At 41.2% G+C, this 19,901-nt stretch overlaps 1 protein-coding gene across 1 annotated transcript in view; it reads left to right on the top strand.

Annotated features, from left to right (window-relative positions):
* Nucleotides 1-7,675: 7,675 nt before the first annotated feature.
* The window catches only part of RGS17 (regulator of G protein signaling 17), an 83,069-nt gene continuing 70,843 nt past the window's right edge, over nucleotides 7,676-19,901 (top strand). Inside the window, exon 1 of the mRNA XM_079939134.1 lies at nucleotides 7,676-7,779. The gene's annotated coding sequence lies outside the window, so the exon portion shown is untranslated. The remainder of the gene's footprint in view (nucleotides 7,780-19,901) is intronic.

Raw genomic sequence — 19,901 nt, 5'->3', positions numbered from 1 at the left:
AAAGGAGCAAAAACAAAAGGAGACGATCTGAAGCCAGGATTCAAGGTCAGAGCTGCACCAAGAGAGGCTATCGATGCAGAGCCAGCAGGCTCTGCCTGCAGGTCTCTCGGTATTACCTCTTTCCGGAAACCTCTTGCTCTTTGGACCAAGAGGCCCTGTTGGATAAGCCTGTTGATAGTAATTTATTGGTCTGAGCTGTGGGGATAGGTGGGCTGTGGAAGAAGGACGTCCAGCACATCATTATTAAAGGAAAGTTTCAGTGATCAGGCCAAAACTAGTGGGGTCATCCTTGATTCCTCAAATTCTTTTATACCACACACCCAACCAGTCAGCAAATCCTGTAAACTCCACTTCGAAAGTGTATCAAGCATCTGACTGCTCCTGAAGACTTCCACTGGTATGACTCTGGTCCCACCACCATCATCCCCCATGGAGTCAACTGCAATAGTCCCCTAACCCCCACTGCTGGCTTCTGCTCTTGCTCTCGTCCCCCAGGCCATAGCCAGAGTGGTCCTATTCTCATTTTGCCCCATTTTCTATTTGGTTGTTGTCTTTTTCTTATTGATAATTAGTAGTTTCTTAGGAAGTTGTGTTATATACACATTGCAAATAATCTTCTCAGAGGCTACGGCTTCCTTCGTGGCACTCCTTTATTCAGAACCCTCTGATAGCTCTCCAATTCTCCAAAAGTATAAGCCAACATCCTGAGCTACGAGGCAGTACATGATTACCTTCTCTTTCTCTTTCTAACCTCATCTCATACAACTCCCCCCATGTGTTCATTGCTGTTGTGACTATGACAGACATACTCTCACCTCAGGGCCTTTGCACTGGCTGATACCTCTGCTGGAATGTTCTTTCTCCAGGTATCCACTAACTCAATTTCTTGCTTCCTTCGTATCTTTTCTCAAATATCACCTTCTCAGTGAGGCCTTTTTGCTACCCTATGTACAATTTCAGAATCCTTTCCAACTCACATGCCCACACACAGTCCTCTTTTACTGATTTACTTTTCCCCCATATCACTTTTAATTATCTAACTTACTATACATTTTATTTATTTACCTTGATTTGTGTTTGTCTCTATTACTAGAATATAAGCTCCGTATGGTTAGGGATTCCTATTTGTTTTGCTCCTTGCTTCGGAACTTGTCAAGGAGCTTTTCAGAGCCTTTAATATGCATTTATCAAATCCCAAGAAAGAAATTCAGAGATCAATTTGCATTACCCCAGCTTATTTATCAAGTGAATTTATTGTTTCCAGAGTACTGACTTTAAAGGGACAACAACAGTTTGAGAGTTCTTCGAGAACTATTGTCCTGAATATAGACAGTTCCCCCTTTTTCAAATTCCTTTGACTCCTAATTGACTAGAAGAGAAATTTCAAATACTAGACAAATATAACATATCAGATATTGCTAATAATCACCATCATATTTCTTCCTTAATCTTAGATGTGGCCTCAGAATTCTACTCAACACAGTACTTGTCGTAGTTAGTTAGAGTTGGTGTGGAGATGAAATGAATTTGTCATATCTGAGATTTTAACTCCTCTCCCACCACAGTGTAGCCTCAACTGACATTTAAAACTTTATTACGTTATATAACTAAGCCATACTAATCAAGTTTTCTTATACATATCCTGTAATTCTCACTGAACCAACACACAATCTTGATACCACATTGTGGTTTCCAACCCAAATGCCCTTCTGCACATCTCAGCATATACAATTGGTCTCTATTCTTTGCTGGTCACTCAGAGGACCACAGTCACTCATAAGCACATGAGCATGATCTCTCTGGACTCTATGCTACTCACCACTTCATTTCTTATGTTCTGATTCGTCTACGCAACCCTCACAGAGCCCTGCATAATGCCTTGCACATTGAAGGTGCTTAATATTTTCTAAGTAGCCGTCAACCAAAAATATAACCAGTAACTTTCTATTTAAATATGTTATATGCTCAATCTCTCCTTTGAATTCTTATTGCAAATCTGCAAGCCATTCTAAACCAGTCCCGTGCAATACAAAGAAAGTTTTACGTGTGCAATTCCATGGGCTGCTTTGATCCTGTATCATTTCTATGCTGTGCAGTTGAGAGTTCTGACTGTAAAACATACAGTTTCCTTTTTCATCATTCTCTGGCCTACCTCCTGGAAAGAAAAGATAAAAGCGCATTATCTTAAGTGTTCTCATTGATTTCCTCTGGCAACTTCATGTATGTAAAGCCTATCTCACTTGAATTATAAATTCTCAATGAAAGGTACTATATTTTCCACTGCATTTCTATTCCCCAGAGTGTCAATACAGATGCTTTCTAAGAGCTTTGTAAGTGAATGGGTGAATGAATGAATGAAGAGATGGAAGAAACTCGAATAGGCAATCATTCAGGATTAGGTAAATGCTACTAATATTCAAATGTGAAGACAGGTGGGACTGTAAAGTATTTTCATATCATATTTTAACATAGTCACGCTGTAAAACTAGTTCACAGAAAATCAAGAAATCAGGGAGACATTAAGAAGCCTTTTGCAATGCGAGTATAGATTTTTCTGATCTGCAACTTATGTATATTTCAATATGGAACTAAAAATTAGTCACCTGGGCCCTTCCGGATACTAGACATCTTTAGCAAACTGTCCCTCTCCATACACATATATACAAAGATCTGTGTTGACTTTATGCACCTCTGACTTTATACTTGCTCTGTCATGAACCAAAACATAGTAAAGATGGTGAGAAATTAAACCACTGCCTGTCTCCCCTCTTCCTTCCATCCAGCTCTGGAAGTAGGTCTGACAAAGCAGAAGCCTATTCCATAATCCCACAACCGTCATCTACAGGCCTTTAAAAATCTCAAAATAATACAACATTGACCATTAAGTTCTGGAAATTTTCTCCATCCACAAAGAATCTGACTGTAATCATTGATCATCATCATATTCTCTAAGTGAGATAAACACTTCACTCTTTTTCCGTGGAGGAGCAGAGGACTGTTGTCCAACATTGCATGATAGATCTGTTGTACCAAACAGAGCGTGAGTATGCGGAGTTCATCTACTGAGAAATTCTATAAAGTACTTAGTGTGACTCAAAAACAGCTCTATCTTGTCAAGGCATTGTGGGAATGGCTTGACGATATAGAATTTATGGTGTACAAAATTGGGCATAACTGATAAAAATCACATGAAGGTGTTTATATCTACTTCAGTGGACTCATTCAATTGAAATGTGAAAAATGCCAATTACCCTATAAAATCACTAATGCTATTCTGAAAGAATAATATTGAGCCCTTTAAGTTCAATGATGGTCAGTTAAACAATTAAGGAGACATTAATAACTAATGATTTCTTTAAAAATAAAGTATATATAAAATATGTAACCCTAATTATATCTCATTTTATATATTTGGGAGGCAGACTGTCTTGTCTTTCTTTCCTTTCTCTCACCTTCTTCAAATGTTAATGAAGAAATACAAGTATTTGGTTTTTTGTCTCCTCTGATTCTGCACACTTCTTTTTTTTTATCACTTTTTAAAAATTGAAGTATAGTTGATTTACAATGTTGTGTTAGTGTCAGGTGTACAGCAAAGTGACTCAGTTTCCATCTAAATAACTTCCCTGAGAAGAGCCTGTTTCCAAAGTTTGAATGAAACTAGCCGAAGAAACATGAGGAGCCCCACTTACTAAAAATAAAGAAAAAGCATGTGTAAGCGGTCATATTTTAGCTATCCTTCCACACGTCACTCTGGAGAAGTCTGCCCAGATGGCGCAGTCAGGGTTTCCTAGATTCAAACGAACTTCTTCCTTTTCCCTCCACTTTTCAAAGGTAAAGCAGATGTTTTTAAATAAATGAGCATGTGGGAAAAGAGAGAATAAAATGTAAAGATGTTACATAAGTTCCTTCTGAAATAACCTTTGGGGGATACCAAACTAACTGAGGTAGACTCCATGTCTCCTAATGATGACAAATACCCTTAATTATGAGTAAATGTGCTATAAATATTATGATGCTCTGTGTTTTTCCAGCATCTCGTCTGCACATACTTTGTCTTCAAATCTTCTGTCTGCCTCCTATAGCAAAATCTGCTGCTGCATCCAGATTCTCTCTACTTGAAAAACACACTTGTAATATCATGGAAATATTCATGATCAAATGCTGCTTTTCATATCTACCACACAGCTGTTTAGTGATGAGCTCTGAAATTCTGTATAAAGAGAAGAGAAGGCATCCCCACGGCCAAAATAAACTGAAATCCATTTCTGAGTCACTTATAATCATTTTATATAACATTTACATTTTTTGCAAAAAACTTGAAGACATAATGCCAGGCTGTAGTAGACATTAATAAAGTTTATTGAGTTGAATTATTGACCTATCCATCATTTTATATCATTGGAACTCCAGATATTTCCTAAGACCCAGATATACACACGGAGGCTGCAAGTGATGAAGGTCATTAAAGCAGTGGCTGGTTCCACCCATCTCTCTAACACTCAGAATATGGCGACGTGTCCAGTTCCTAGAGTGCTATCACTGAAGATTCTGGCTAATACACAAAGGATTACACAACAAGCTACAACCAGGAAAGAAAGTCACCAAGAGGTTGCATTTGAATTCAGCAAGTAAACGAGTAGCAGAACAGCCAAGTTGTCATAGGTGCAAACCATTGCCCCAACGGCCATTATTACAACTTAGGGAAGTTCACAGAAGTAAGATGTTTTTCTTATCAGGTATGTTTGTTTTAAAGTTGGTTCTAGGAACACTACTTTGGCATCTAGTTGAGATGTGTATCATTCCATGGAGCCGTCTTTGACAGGATGGACAGGGGAAACAATATGGTCTACCTGCGCACTTCTGGGAACCAACAGATTCTGACAGGCAGTAGTGAGGTCCAAGAAGAAGTGTCAGGAAAAATAAAGAAAACTTTTTAAGTGTGTTATTTATTCATTCAGTCATGCATTCATTCACTAAATACTTACTGAGTATGCACGATGTGTCAAATCCCATTCTGGGCATTAGAGATAAAACAATGAAAAATGTAGGGAACCCTCTTGAGAGACTCTATCGTAGAGGGGGATGAGGAGATAATAAACAAGTAAACAAATGCAAGCTGATTCAGATAGTGAAAAATGTCTGGAAGAAAATAAAGCAAGGCGATCCGACAGAGAAGAACACTGGAGCAGATTACATTGGGTGGTTGGTTAGATAAGGCCTATCTGAGTAGGTGATATCTGAGCGGAGACCTGTGGGATATTTAGGAACCTACTATGGGGGAGGGGGGGCGAGCAGAGGATTCCAGACAAAAAGAACAGCAAGTACTGTAAGTTAGACTTATTCAAGAAACAGGCCGATGTGGCTATAGAACACGTAGACTGGGACAATATTAAATAGATACTTCTATGCTGTGCTAAGGATTAGGGTTTGTACTTAAAGTGCCATGAAATCTCATGGGGGAGTTGAAAGCTGAAGCATGACGTGATCTGGTTATGTTTGCAAAAGATCACGCAGCTATTGTTTGGAGAACGTGTTGACAGAGGCTTAGACTAAGGTTATACCAATGGGAAGGGAGAAAAGTAGGTGAATTGGGGCTACATTTTGGAGACAACATGACATGCTAATTAATTGGATGTATGGGTGAAAGAGACAAAGCAAGGATAACTTCTAAATTTTTGTCTGGAGTGACTGTGTGGAAACAGAAGAGAAATGGGTTTGGAGGGGTTAGATATTTGGAGTTCTGCTTTTGAGGTGCCTCTTAAACATAATAATACTATCTATGTTGTAGAGAAAACAAGAAATCTATGTGAAACATTTACCTCAGAACTTGGCACACAGTAATTGTTCAGTAAAAGCTATTATAATTATCTTCAAGTGAAGATGTAAAAGTAGTTGACATAAAAGAGCTCTGGAAGAGGTCACATGGAGATATAAATCTGGGAGTTATACAGAATTCAGTGATGCTCAAACCACTTTTTTTTTTTTTTTTTTTTTTTTGCGGTACGCGGGCCTCTCACCGTTGTGGCCTCTCGCGTTGCGGAGCACAGGCTCCGAACGCGCAGGCTCAGCGGCCATGGCTCACGGGCCCAGCCGCTCCGCGGCATGTGGGATCTTCCCGGACCGGGGCACGAACCCGCGTCCCCTGCATCGGCAGGCGGACTCTCAACCGCTGCGCCACCAGGGAAGCCCCTCAAACCATTTTTGATGAAGGACTTTTTTATTTTCAATGCACCGTGCGTGGACCAATACTTTTGTAAAATCCAACAAAAATGAGTTACTTTACAAATAAAATAAAACATACAAAGTCCAACTAGCTAATGTGCTTAGATGCCAAGGCAACGCCAAACTGCTATAAAAGTTTCTAAGTCTTCCTCTCAATTTCTAAACATATCTCTCATTAGAGAGCAATAAAGAACAATTTGCAGACCAGCACAAGCCTGGGGAATACACTTTGAAGATCACTAGTACTCAGAAGCAGGGTGTAGATAGAGAGGAAGGCCCTAGAGCAAGCCGAGACACAGTGCAGTCAAGTAGGGGTGGAGGTGGGGGATGTCTAGGAGGGTGTTCAGTAAAGGAGCGTGAAACAATAACGCTGTTTGAATGCATAAGCACACAAGCGTTGGGAAACCATATACATTTACAAGTAATCAGTTTTACATAGGTATAAGAAAAAAAGCCTAATCATTCCTGCCAGGAACTCTCTCCTCTTCCCACAGATGCCACATCTGAAGAGAAAGACACCCGCTTCCCTAATTCACCCTCACAGACACTTCAATCTAATCATCGGAGATGCAATCTAGCGCTGAGGATGCATTAAGTATCCAAAGCTCCTTCACTACCAAGCTGGGCTCCGCTTGGGAGCAGCACAATTATCAGACCTGATCGCTACGGAGCTGTCCGCGAAGGATGCTTCAGGCCCCAAGCATCAACATCTCTGTTAGTAAGTCACTACTCTTGCCCTGTCATCAGCATCTCTCACTCAAAACTCTGGCTCCAGGGGTCCTGACGTCTGAGACAGAACATATGCCCCAGATCCGAGAGCATCTGTGATCATTCTTAGGGAAAAGGGTCAGATTCTGGCTGAGGACTTCAATAAAGTAAAGAGCCCTTGATAAAGTCGAGTCTTCTGGTAAGCAACATTTGCTTAACTTCCTACTTCTTTGAACCCTCACGCAGGGACTGCCTCCACTGGGACCCCGCCGTTGCACCTGTTTTGTTCCTTAAAGACAGGATTCTGGTTTCAAACATTCGCCTGAAGCGCAGGGAAAAATAACGCGGGCTGCGGGTGAACGTGAAGTTGAATGAGCCTGGGCGCGAGAGCCTCTCTCATCAAGGGAGGTTCCCAGGTCTCCAAGGTGCCCGCGAAGCCGCGGACCCCCGGCGTCGGAGCCCGGAGCTGCAACCGAGCCCCTCCGCGCCGTGGGCGCCGAGCCGAGGCGAGCGCGCTTGGGCCTGGCGGCCAGGGAGGGGCGGAGGCGCGCCGTGACTCAAGCGGTCGCACCCCCAGGGAAGAAGCGGCACCTCTGGCCGAGCCGGGCGAGGGGCTGCGCCCGCCCGCGGGGCGCATGCGCGCTGCCGAGAGGCTCCCGCTCCCTCCCCGCCCACCTCTCCCTCCTCCCCCTCCCCCACCACTCCCTCCTCGTCTCTCTTCCCTTCTCCTCGCCAGCGGGGAGCTGAAGTTGGGCGGATGGCAGCAAACCGGCTCCGCTAGAGGACCGAGCAGCTCAGCCTCGCGCCCCCGGACCCATCGGTGCGCTGCCCACACCTCCAGGCGACTGGGTAAGATGTTGCCTCTGATACCGAGCGGTGCTAAGTAAATGACATCAAAATGTCTGCTCTGCACCGATGGATGAATCTTTTAAAGGTGTGTGTGGGGGGGGGGGTGGTGCGGAGGTGAAGGAAAGAGGGGGTGGAGAGTGCAACTGCCCGTGCCCTGGCGGGGCAGTCAGCCGGCGCGAGGGTCTCGGCGCTGCCCGCGGCGCCGCGGGAGGAAGCCCGGGCCGCGCCGCTGCTTTGGGAAGTTGGATCCCGCGTTGCAGCCTCTGCGCGGTCCGCTCGTCGCCCGGCTGCTGCGGACCGGCTGGGCGAGTGTCCTGCCGGCCCAGGGAACCTTCAGTCGGGTCCCCGGCGGAGAGCTGGGCGCCTTGGGGATCCGGCAGCGAGGGCCGGGGGCGGCGGGAGACCCCGCGGGGCGCGAGGACCTGCCGATTGGGGTGGCTGTTTGTTAGAAAACCGAATGTGAAATTAACAGTGTCCAATCGACCGATCACCTCGGGGTGGTATTTTCTCTTGCTTCACCTTTGGGAAAATGCAAGTGGTGAGGGTGTGAGCCAAAGGGGGTGCAAAAATGCATACCTTGAGCATCGATAAAATATCAGAGGTGTGTGGGTAGGGGGCGGGGGCCTCTTTTGTTCTTTCCCCTCCCTCTGGTCGGAGGGAAGGGAGTTCTAGTGTGCACGGCTTGAGGTAGGTTTCACAGCCTTCGAGGGGGCGAGGAGGTGGAACGCCTGCCAACCCCCTAGCCGCTGCCCGGGTGGGTGTATCCGAGGCTCTCTTGCTAGAGGTGATGATGATTCTTTTCATTATCGATAGAATTACAGTTTAACAGCGGCTTACCCGCCAGCCTTCCTCCTCTCCCTCTTCTCGTGCTGCGGCAGAGGCTGGGTGCAGACACTCGGCCGTTTCCTCTACTCCCTACCTCCCTTTCTCTGTGAAAAATGTCGGAGGACTTGAGGATGGCGGAGAGACAGAGCTGGCCTCGGCAGCCGCGGAGGGGAGATGCTCCTCGCGAGCGGGAGGCTGCTGGCAGGGCGTCCCGGGCAGCCCGCGCAGCCTCAGGAGTCGCTGGGCTCCTGGAGACAGAGCAAGGGTCGCCCGGCCAAACAGATGCCAGCCGTGCGGGGACCCGCCCTGCGCCCCGGGGCACCCACTCACCTGGGACAATCTCGGTCGCTCCGGCAAGACTGATCCTGGCTCCTGGCATAGTAGTTTTCCTAACCACTCTGACCCTTCGATAAACGTTTCCTTACTTAAAAGAGTCACTTGAAGGTTTGTCTAGAGAACTTTGCAATCTTCCCACAGTTGTTTCTTTTTCTTTTGAAAAATCGTTTTACAGCCAGACTATTTCCATCATGGGGTGGCTATCACAGACAATAGAGAGAAATCTTGTAGTTGGATTCCCATTTAGCATAAGCGTTTCTGAGACTGCCATCTGCATTTCCGGCGTTCATACATACTGGTTTTCCTGGTGATGAACCCTCTGAAAATCATTTAATTGGAGAAATGAGAAACAATTTTCACCCCTGTAATGAAAAATAATGTTTTTCTCTCGGTTTCATAGCTGCTAGACATTATGTGTGTTTAATACTTTTGAAAGCTGTGGAACACTTTGGGTAAATTGTATTTGTTTCTAAAATCCTTTGTGGCAACAATAGTAGGTATCTATGAAATATACACTTTGCACTGATATCTAATGAAAAGGTGGTTTGTACTCATAAATTCAAATGAATGAGCAGTTTGACCTCCTCCAGTTAAGTTACTATTATTAAGCTGTTTCTTCTGTTAACAAGAGCTAAAATAGTAATTAGCACACTCATGGGAGAGGAGACTTATTCACTGTTTTAATAATCTTAAAAACTATATTTAAAGACCTCATGGTAGGGTAGTTTATTTACAATTTTTAGAAATGAGAAAACAAGTGTTTATCACTACAAAGGATTAGATGGTATCATTTATTAAATAAGATGAATCACCATGGCAATGGCACCTGATCTCAAGAGCCGTGGGCACTCATCCTTCCTCCTGAATTTGTAGTCTGAAAGATTAAGAGAACCACCTAATTTACAGAACAAACAACATAAGGTGTCTGTTGTGGCAGATTCTACCCTTTTTGCTCTGGTTCCTCAACTACTCCTTGGTGTTCAGTGGCCACAGAAGGGAATTAACAAGGAGGTTAATTTGCTCTTCCTGTTCGTTAATAAGGCGTCCATTTTCCTGCTCACATAGATATCTCTCTGCTTTTAGGGATCTTCCTACAGGGTCCTAATTTATTTGAACTCATAATGTTGAAAGTCTAAGTCATTATCATTTCTATGAACTTTGTATAATTTTTAATAATAATAATTAAAACAAAACAAAACATCCCTTAACGTTTCTTACCACTAGGGCTAGGAGCTTTGAAGAAAAGGAGACATGTACGTATCCTCACCCACGTGACATTATTATAACAGCCAAATCTAAAACTAAATTGATAAAAATTCTGGTTGACTCACAGACTAAAAAGCAAGAAAGCATTTACCTGTTAACTTACAGTTGTAGAGATAGTGGCCTTCATAGTAGAAGCCCATTTGCTGCAAGGCATGGGCTTTTCTGGAAAAGTGAAAGGTGGACATGGATAAGGAAATGTGGAGCGAAGATGGACGGGAACACATCCAACGGCATTTCTGCTGAGAAGCCTTTTCCTGATAGTGCATCTCTGCTTACTTAACAAGGAAAATATTGCACCACCCAGAAGGGCAAATGCAAGGACCACTGTATACCCAGTGGATGAGAATAATTCTATGTGATGTTAAAAAGCATTTTATTTCATCTGATTACTACAGGTAGAGTATAAGCATGAATTCATTGTAGAGGCTTAAAACTGTATGACATTTCCAGGGGGTGTCCTGGATCCTCGGAAATATTATACGTTTTCATGGAAGGCTTAAAGAAATAAAAGTGTCCTTAGATGTAAGTAACTAGGTCGTTGCTTTTTGTTTGTTTGTTTTTGTTTTGTTTTGTTTTGCGGTACGCGGACCTCTCACTGTTGTGGCCTCTCCCGTTGCAGAGCACAGGCTCCGGACGCGCAGGCTCAGCGGCCATTGTTCACGGGCCCAGCTGCTCCACAGGCATGTGGGATCTTCCCGGGCCGGGGCATGAACCCGTGTCCCCTGCATCGGCAGGCGGACTCTCAACCACTGCGCCACCAGGGAAGCCCTGCCAGGACGTTTGATATTAGATTGATAGATACTCTCACCCTCACTATCTCTTCCCATCTCCACTTACCCCCCAGAGACTTCCCTAATATCCAAAGAAATTCCTTTATACTGTTATTCCTGCTGTGGTGCCGATACCTAGCACAATATCCGGCAAAAGGCAAGTGTTAAATAAGAACTTATTCAATTAATAAATTTTGCAGAACTGGCATGGTTCACAGAAGACTTCCAAGATTTTTACTGTTTTTTTTTTAGAAGCGTGATCATATTCATTACCAAATGTACTACATCTTTGGAGGAAACCATTTTGAGAATTGTCACTTTGTGAATATGCATGTTTTTCCTATAATATTTCTATTGTTGATCTGTTTCCAAACAAAGTTTAAATTACCTGTGGGCAGGCATGGACATGATGAACATGAGCTTTGGGTCAAGTTGACCTTAGCTTTTGTCCTGGCTCCTCCATTGAATAGCTCTGTCGCCATGGTCAACTTACTTACCAGCTCTGAGCCTCAGTTTCTTCAGATATAACAGCAGGGATAGAGACCCACTTCCTAAGATGTTTGCAAGCATAAATGTGATGCAATGTGTATAAAGTGCTGAACATGTGCCTCGCATGTTTCCCAATATCTAAAGAACCGCTATTGAACATATGGGGAAATTTACCACAGGTTCGTTTCCTATGAATAAGTGGGACATTTTTTAAAGAATTAGAATCATATTGTAGAGCTTCATACTTACTTTTTTAAACAATTGACATTACTTTGTTGACGTTTCCCAAGAAATTGGAATTTTTAATATAATTTAGTGACTGCAAAATAATTCACCTTATAGCTGTCAATTTATTTGGCTATTCTTTCTTTTTTGAATGTTGACATTATTTACAATATTTCACTGTTTTAACTGATGTGCATCCTAAGGTGTAGGCTTTGTCTGCATACCTATGGCATTTTTTCCTTTAGGCTTGCTACTTAGAACATCTAGTTCTCACCAACAAAATATCATCTTTTAAAAACTCTTCGCTGGGCTTCCCTGGTGGCGCAGTGGTTGAGAGTCCGCCTGCTGATGCAGGGGACACGGGTTCATGCCCCGGTCCGAGAAGATCCCACATGTCATGGAGTGGCTGGGCCCGTGAGCCATGGCCGCTGAGCCTGCGCGTCCGGAGCCTGTGCTCCGCAACGGGAGAGGCCACAACAGTGAGAGGCCCACATACCGCAAAAAAAAAGAACAAAAAACACACAAAAAACCTCTTTGCTGAATCTAAATGCCCATGGACAGATGAATGGACAAAGAAGATATGGTACATATATATAATGGAATATTACTCAGCCATAAAAAGAAATGAAATTGGGTCATTGGTAGAGATGTGGATGGACCTAGAGTCTGTCATGCAGCGTGAAGTAAGTCAGAAAGAGAAAAACAAATATTGTATATTAACACATATATTGGAATGTAGAAAGATGAACCTATTTGCAGGGAAGGAATAGATATGCAGACATAGAGAACAGACATGTGGACATGGGTGTGGGGGAAGGGGAGTGTGGGATGAATTGGGAGAATAGGTTTGACATAAATACACTACCATGTGTAAAATAGATAGCTAGTGGGAACCTGCAGTATAACACAGGGAGCTCAGCTCCGTGCTCTGTGATGACCTAGATGGGTGGGATGGGGGGGAAGGGAGGGAGGTCCAAGAGGGAGGGGATATAGGTATACATATAGCTGATTCACTTCATTGTACAGCAGAAACTAACACAACATTGTAAAGCAATTATATGCCAATAAAAAATAAATAAAAATTTAAAAATTGTGCTAACTTGATAGATGAAAATGATATTTTTCAAACTTTTAATTCCTTGGTTACTAAGAATGCTGATAACTTTTTTGACATGCTTATAGCCATTTTTTTTTTGTCTCGAAGATCGCTTGTTCAAGTCTTCTGCCCATTTTTCCATTGTATTCTGAATGATTTTATTATTTGAGTGCGAATGTTAATTTTAAAAGACAAGGCAAAAGCAAAGAAAGGAAATGCTTAGTGACAAAGAAGACACGTGGCAAAGACTACAGAGATCTTTGTGGTTGAATGGCCCTAGCTCAAATGGAGTGGCACAAACATTACCAAAGGCTGGAGACGGACCAGCCACAGCATTAGGGCTGCTATGTTGTCCATAACATACTGCCACCTGCCACCATGCTGGGGCCTTCCAAAGTGCACAGTTCCTTTTACTAGTTGAGGTCTGTCATTTTTCTGTTTGGGTACTATGCACACACACTCACACCTTATTAACAAGAAGCATGTACATCACATGACAAGCTCTCAGATTTTCATTGATTGTTTCTGCCAGTTTTGAGTTTTCCTGAGATAAATGAGATTGAAAGGAAATATGGGAGTAGATGGAGGTCCTCTAGAGCATTCATTGAAGTTTCTCATCAGAATGAAATCAATTAAGCTTCATCATAAGGCCATGTCATATTAGAATCCTGTCATCTCGTTTTTAAACTGGAGGTGAAATTTAAATATTTAAAAGTTGAGACTAATCTAGTACCTTAATGAGCTCTCTATCTGTAGTGTTTCACACGATTCAGTGCTCTGATAAGTTCCCGGTTTTGAATTTTTAAATTCTGTGACTATTGACAAATTTGGTTTCAGAAGCTTAAATATTTAGCTTGGAAAATCTATAAAGTCCCTTAGATATTAAACTACCTAGAAAGGATAAAATTTTATAATTTTTGCTGGTTCCAGTTTATCAAATATAGTAAAGCCTCAGTAATTCAGAATCAGCGAACCTGGAATCTATAATGAACAGGAGGCCCCTGTAAGAGGAGCAGTGAGCTTTGGTGGAACAGAAAAGCTCATTTCAAATAGAACTGGATTTGAGTTCTTGCTCTACTGTTTTCTAGATGTGCAGGCTTTTTCATTGAATTATATAAATGCTTTATACTTGAAATTCTAGAATGAGTAATAAACATCTAAAATCTCTCTGAATTCCTTAAACTTTGTATTTTTCAAAAAAAAATCTCTGTGTCAGTAAATATAACTTTATTATAAACAATGAATGTGGTTCACAAAGCAAATATTTACTTCCTTGGATTAGGTCACAGCCTTTTCACAGCACTTCTGATTGGCTATTGAAATACAAAGGTTTTAATTCAAGAGCCATGGCATTAAAAGAAAACAGACACAACCCAGGGGAAATTATGACATAAATGAAACGAGCAGGTAAGTGTTTATTTCATTTCTTTAATTATCTCGGGTCTTCCCAATGGCATCGTGAGTTAAATCCAGTGAGAACCTTTTGTGAAAGTTGACAACACTGTCTGTATCTCTAGTATCAATAAACGGTAAGGGCTTGTTTTTTTGGTATATTATGACAGGCTATCTAGAGATTTTAGGAGTCCATTTTGTTTCTAGGAAAACTACCCCATGTCTCCACCCTGTTTCCCTCAACCCTTCTACTTTTTTCAGGCTTCAATGAATCAAAATCAACAAATATTTGAAAGTCCGCTATGAGAAAAGTAGCAAGCTATGCGATTTAATGTAGAGGGTGTGAAAAAGCATATGGAAAATTGCCCTTGAAAAAAAGAGACTTTAGAAGCAGCTTATGCAATTTGGTAGAAAGAGTGCAAATTTTGGATTCAAATAACCAGAGATTTGGCCTTAACTTTGTTGAGCCTTAGTGTCATTATCTGTAAATTAAAGACTGATTGTACATACCTTAAAAATGTTGAGGGAGTAAGTGCAATTATGTCCGTAATTTGTCATGTATTGACAATCACTATGCAACTGTTATATACTGTACTAGAATTAAATAATGAAAAATAAACCCAAGAATAATTAAAATAATAAATAAAGTAATTAAAATAAACCCAAGAAACATCCTGTGTAGATAAGTGCTTGAAGGAATTTTCATTTCTTACCAGTATTTGTCTTAACTAATGGGTCCTTATTCATGTTGAGGCTGCTCTCCATGTGTCTACTGTGTAATTCTTTCCTGACCAACTTGTTTAACCAACCTGTTAAGTGAACATTCATTCATTCATAAAATTCTTGAGCACCTACTATGTGCCAGGCTCTGCGATATGATTTTGGATGCAGAAAAATGATTACACATGGCCCCTTTCCACAAGTTCACATAGACGCTTCTTCGACTTAGTATTATTTTGCTTTCATCAGGTGAGCCCTGGTCATTCTAAGTTTACAAGTCATAACTAGATACGACATGGAAGGAATGAGCAAGGATCTCCTTCGGATTTAGGAATTTTAGGACCGTTGACCTCAAAGTGTAGAAATATCTGCTCCTTCTACACTTGGAGGTCAGTGAGCCTAAAAGCTGCTAAGCAGAGGCTCAGATAAGGGGAAGGGAGAACAGGAAGTGGCTCTGCTGGGGGATGATTTACCATCCACCACCATGTCCAAACAACAGAAGGCTCGAGGCTCAGCCCTCCCCAACTCCCAATTCTCCCTCATTAAAGTGAACAAATTGTCTGCATATATGTGTACTGTGCCATTTTCCCCCTCACTTAAAGGCTACCCTGGGTAATCATCATCATATAATTTCAGGTATGTTAAGATGTTGGGTGAGGGGGTGAGCAAAGGGAGACAGCGAAAGTGATAGCCCCACCCTTCCTAAGGATCTGCATTTCCCATACAATAAAAATATTATAATTTTTTATCTCGATATTATTGCAGTTCTTTCACTGATAACAATCTTTTTGTAATATAGTAAGTTGACCAGAAATCCAGAATAATCTTTTCAGATATGAAAAGAAAAACTACATTTGATTTTGAAGAAAACCATCTTCAGCACCTACTTGTTGAAATCACTAGAGTGATCTCGAAATCCAGCAACTGGATTTATCCTGATCTAGGATGATTTGATACCATTTATAAAGTCAAAGTAAAGACTTCAAGTCCTTCCTAGCAAAATGTTGTGAACATACAGTTAAATTGCCTGTATATGGTGATGAAAGATATTGACATTATGAATGAATTAACTTGAAAGTAAGCTAAACCCTCATTTCAGCCACCAAATTTAACTCACTAATCATTAAACCTTTAATTAGGCTGTCAATAAGTAACTATATGTGCTAATTTGGGGTCTCAACCTATTTCTTTCTCAATTTATTTCACTCAGCACCACCATACAGCATTTTGCTGGTGACCTATGAGTTTAGCATGGTCAAGACTCACTAGAGGGCTTCCCTGGTGGCGCAGTGGTTGAGAGTCCGCCTGCCGATGCAGGGGACACGGGTTCGTGCCCTTGTCTGGGAAGATCCCACATGCCGCGGAGCGGCTGGGCCCATGAGCCATGGCCGCTGAGCCTGTGCATCCGGAGCCTGTGCTCCGCAACGGGAGAGGCTGCAGCAGTGAGAGGCTCGCGTACCAAAAAAAAAAAAAAAAAAAAAAAAGAAGACTCACTAGATAAAAGCACAGGAAAAATGAATATCTTTTTTGAAGGCACTAAGGCATGGTTATGCTATAAAGCAATATAATAACCAATATAACTTATAAACTGTTATGACTAACTGAATGCTGCATTTTGAATTAGAGTATTAAATACTTTAATGTAAATTAGAGTACTAAATACTCCTGTGTAAATTGAAATATAAAATTTTTCCTTCCCTACTGTTTGGGTGGAGTGTAACATTTCACTCCCCCATTTCTCTCTTACAGTGTTACTAGCAGCAGTAGTAGTAATAGTAGTAGAGATATTTCTACAGAGATAAATTGAAGAGGAAGGAATATAAATTCTTTTTGTACATCAAACACTTTACAGAAAAATAGGTGTTTATGTTATTTTATATAATTTTTAGGATAGTCACACGATTTTGTGCCTGAAATTTAAAACGTATCAAGAACTCAAATGTTAAATCTGTCAGGGAAAAACACGAAAACAAAAAAAAACCCTGCTGTTTTATTTCATTCTGCTGATCAAGAATAAACTAGCCTACTGTTCCTATATTAATTCACTTGCTTCTCAGAATAATCCTATGAAGTAAGTTCTGTCATGTTGGTCTGTCTCTCTTCATTTTATAAACAAGGAAACTGAAGCAAAGAAAAGTTAAATAACTTGCCCAGAATTAGTCGCTATTAAGTGGCAGCCTGTGTCTTTAACTTCATTTCTGTGGATTCTAAGACTTGATCCTCAAGACCAGGGGTTGGCAAATCACAGCCAATGGGCAAACATCTGGCCCACTGCCTATTTTTGTTAATAAAGTTTTATCAGAACAGACACACACACACACAAGAATAAACTGGCCTGATTGTCATATCTCTGCTAGTTTATGAATAAATGATGTTGGCAATTTTGATTCAAGCTATTAGAGCCCGTGTTTTCTTCATCAGCTCATGTCCAGTGATTGAATTTTTGCTGCTGAAGAAATATTTCAGACTAAATTACTTTTAGTAAATCCAGTGTTTAATGACCCACCTATATTTATATAAATGATGGATTTAGTTGAAGGATATATTTACGTATAATTTTTAATGCTGAAAACCAAGGGCTAGAGAAATCCTTGTATACTGGAATTGTTGCAAAATTTAATATTTTGAAAAGACGTTTTATGTGTCAATGTTTGAGACTATGGGTGTGTTTTCCCTTTTTGTTTATGGGTTGAGAGCAGGAAATAACTGACCTGATGCCTGTGCAATCATAGCCAAGCGCTGGGGAGGGGATGATACATACTTGAGAAACCAAGAGGAGACACCAGTGATGTAAGAAAGAAAGTCAAGTAAAAAGCAGGAAGGCTAGACTCAGAAAACGAGACTATTAGCTAAAATCTTATTACATCTTAAGGTATAATATCATTCAGTCATTATTATGTAACTCTGCTGTATTATGTAACCACCTCCAGTTTCATAAATTCGTGTGACCTAATCTTAAGATGGTAATTTTTTCCATTAATTCAGTAATTTCATTGACTGAACATCTGAGTAATACAAGCGGTGTTTCGTGAGGTAGAATTTCATTAAATAAATGTTCATTCCAGGAAGGAAAAAATGTACAGAACTTTTCTTGACCTGACATAGATTATGTTGAATAGTTACAAAATTCTTGTAGGTGATACCCCAATTCAACCACACTGATAAAAAAAATCTGCTCCGAATTTTCTATTTAAGTGTAACTACTCCTAAATCCATCTTCTATAAAGTTAACTTTATTTTTGTGACATAAAGGGATCTTTACACTTTACTTTATAATACCAGCAATGAATAAATGCACCTGTGAAGCTTTGCTTTATTGAGCAGTGGGCAGTACAATGACTTAATATCTAAACTATTTATTAAGACTTCGGGGGAGTGACAAGAGTGCTTGAAGGAGATTATTTTTAAGGACATGTGGATTTATGGCTTAGTAGGAACACTGAAAATACTTATTTAGTGAAGCTGCTTATTATAGCCAAAATCAGCGTTGGCACTGAGTGTACTGGCCTCTGACCACTAGCCCCAGGAAAGTCCCAGTCTGGTTAGATCTCAGGAAAAAAGAAGGAGGTCATGTGCTTGAAAGTAGAGCTCACAATCTAAAAAATTAAATTATGAACAGGCAGAAATGATGGAAAGAGAGAGTAGTCTTTTGGTGCACCTATAAATATGCCTGCGTGGGTCTGATTTTCCAAGTGTTTGCGTTCGATTCACAACTTGCCTTCACGTTCAGCTACTTATTCCTTTCACCTTTTTTGTTTCCTGCCTCCTTATTCACAATTAATGCAACTAACTAGAGCCTTACTCCGGAATTGGGAATAGTGTAATTAAATAAATCATAGTCAAGGCTAAAGGAAACTAAAGACTAGTTGAAGAAAGAAAATATGTATGTAAATTGGGATTACTGTTATATTCTAGGAGTGAGATAAAATGCTGTGAGGAACTTTAGATTCATTTTAAATGGCCAGACCAGGATCTGGCAAAAGTGTTTTTGAGGTGGTAATATTTTCTCAAACTATTGAAAGTCAGAATTTTTTTTTAACATCTTTATTGAAGTATAATTGCTTTACAATGGTGTGTCAGTTTCTGCTGTATAACAAAGTGAATTAGCTATACATATTGTATATATGTGCCACATCTTCTTTATCCATTCATCTGTTGATGGACACTTAGGTTGTGAAAGATGGAAATTTGACAGGCAAAGAATAGCCTTCCAGGCTCAAAGATAATGTAAAGAAAAAAAAGCACAGGACTAGGAAAAGTTGAAAAATACTTTGTGGCACAGTTTTCCAAAAATATATAGTACATGCAGGAAATCACAGGATGAAGCCAAGAAGAAGACAGATACTGGCAGGTGTTAATATCCAAGTGAAAAGCTAGCATTGTCCTTGACAGACCCAGAGCGCCATGGGCACCATATGAGTAGAGGATTACAGGGTGAGGATTGCGCATGTCAGGTCTGGGCAGTGGGGAGGAGAAAGGCAGCAGGAAGACGGGTTCAGCTGTCCAAGCGAGAGAAGATGAGCCCTGAACTGGGAAACGGCCAAAGGCCAACCCAAGGCAGTAGGAAGATGATGTCATGAAATCACGTTCCGCTCAGAGCCTTCAGGATTTGGTCGCCAATGAGATTTAGAAGATGTGAAAAGACCCTTAAAGCTGATATAGAAGATTTGAGCCTGTGTATCTAGGTAACACAGATGCCATTAAGACCTGGAGAAACCAAACTGATGAAGAGGTTAGGGAGGAAACAAGCTGAGTTCAGCTTGGGGAAGGGTTTGCCACACCCATCAGAGTTCTAGCAGATGTTTCCCAGGCTGTGGATTAAAAGCCTGCTTGATTCAGTAGGAAGCAACAGGTCTGCTCTTAAGCTATGTCAACAGAGGCACAGAGTGTCTAGAATGAAGTTGATGACACTTCTGCAGTATTCTGCATTTTTCAAACCATAACTAGAATACTGTTGTGAACTTCTTTCCTCTGGACACCGTGGTTAGAGGTTTGCGATACAA

This window comes from Stenella coeruleoalba, assembly GCF_951394435.1.
Source record: "Stenella coeruleoalba genome assembly, chromosome: 12".
NCBI classification, from domain to species: Eukaryota; Metazoa; Chordata; class Mammalia; order Artiodactyla; family Delphinidae; genus Stenella; species Stenella coeruleoalba.
Note: the sequence above shows the minus strand (reverse complement) of the source record. Positions and strands in the feature narration are given on the sequence as shown.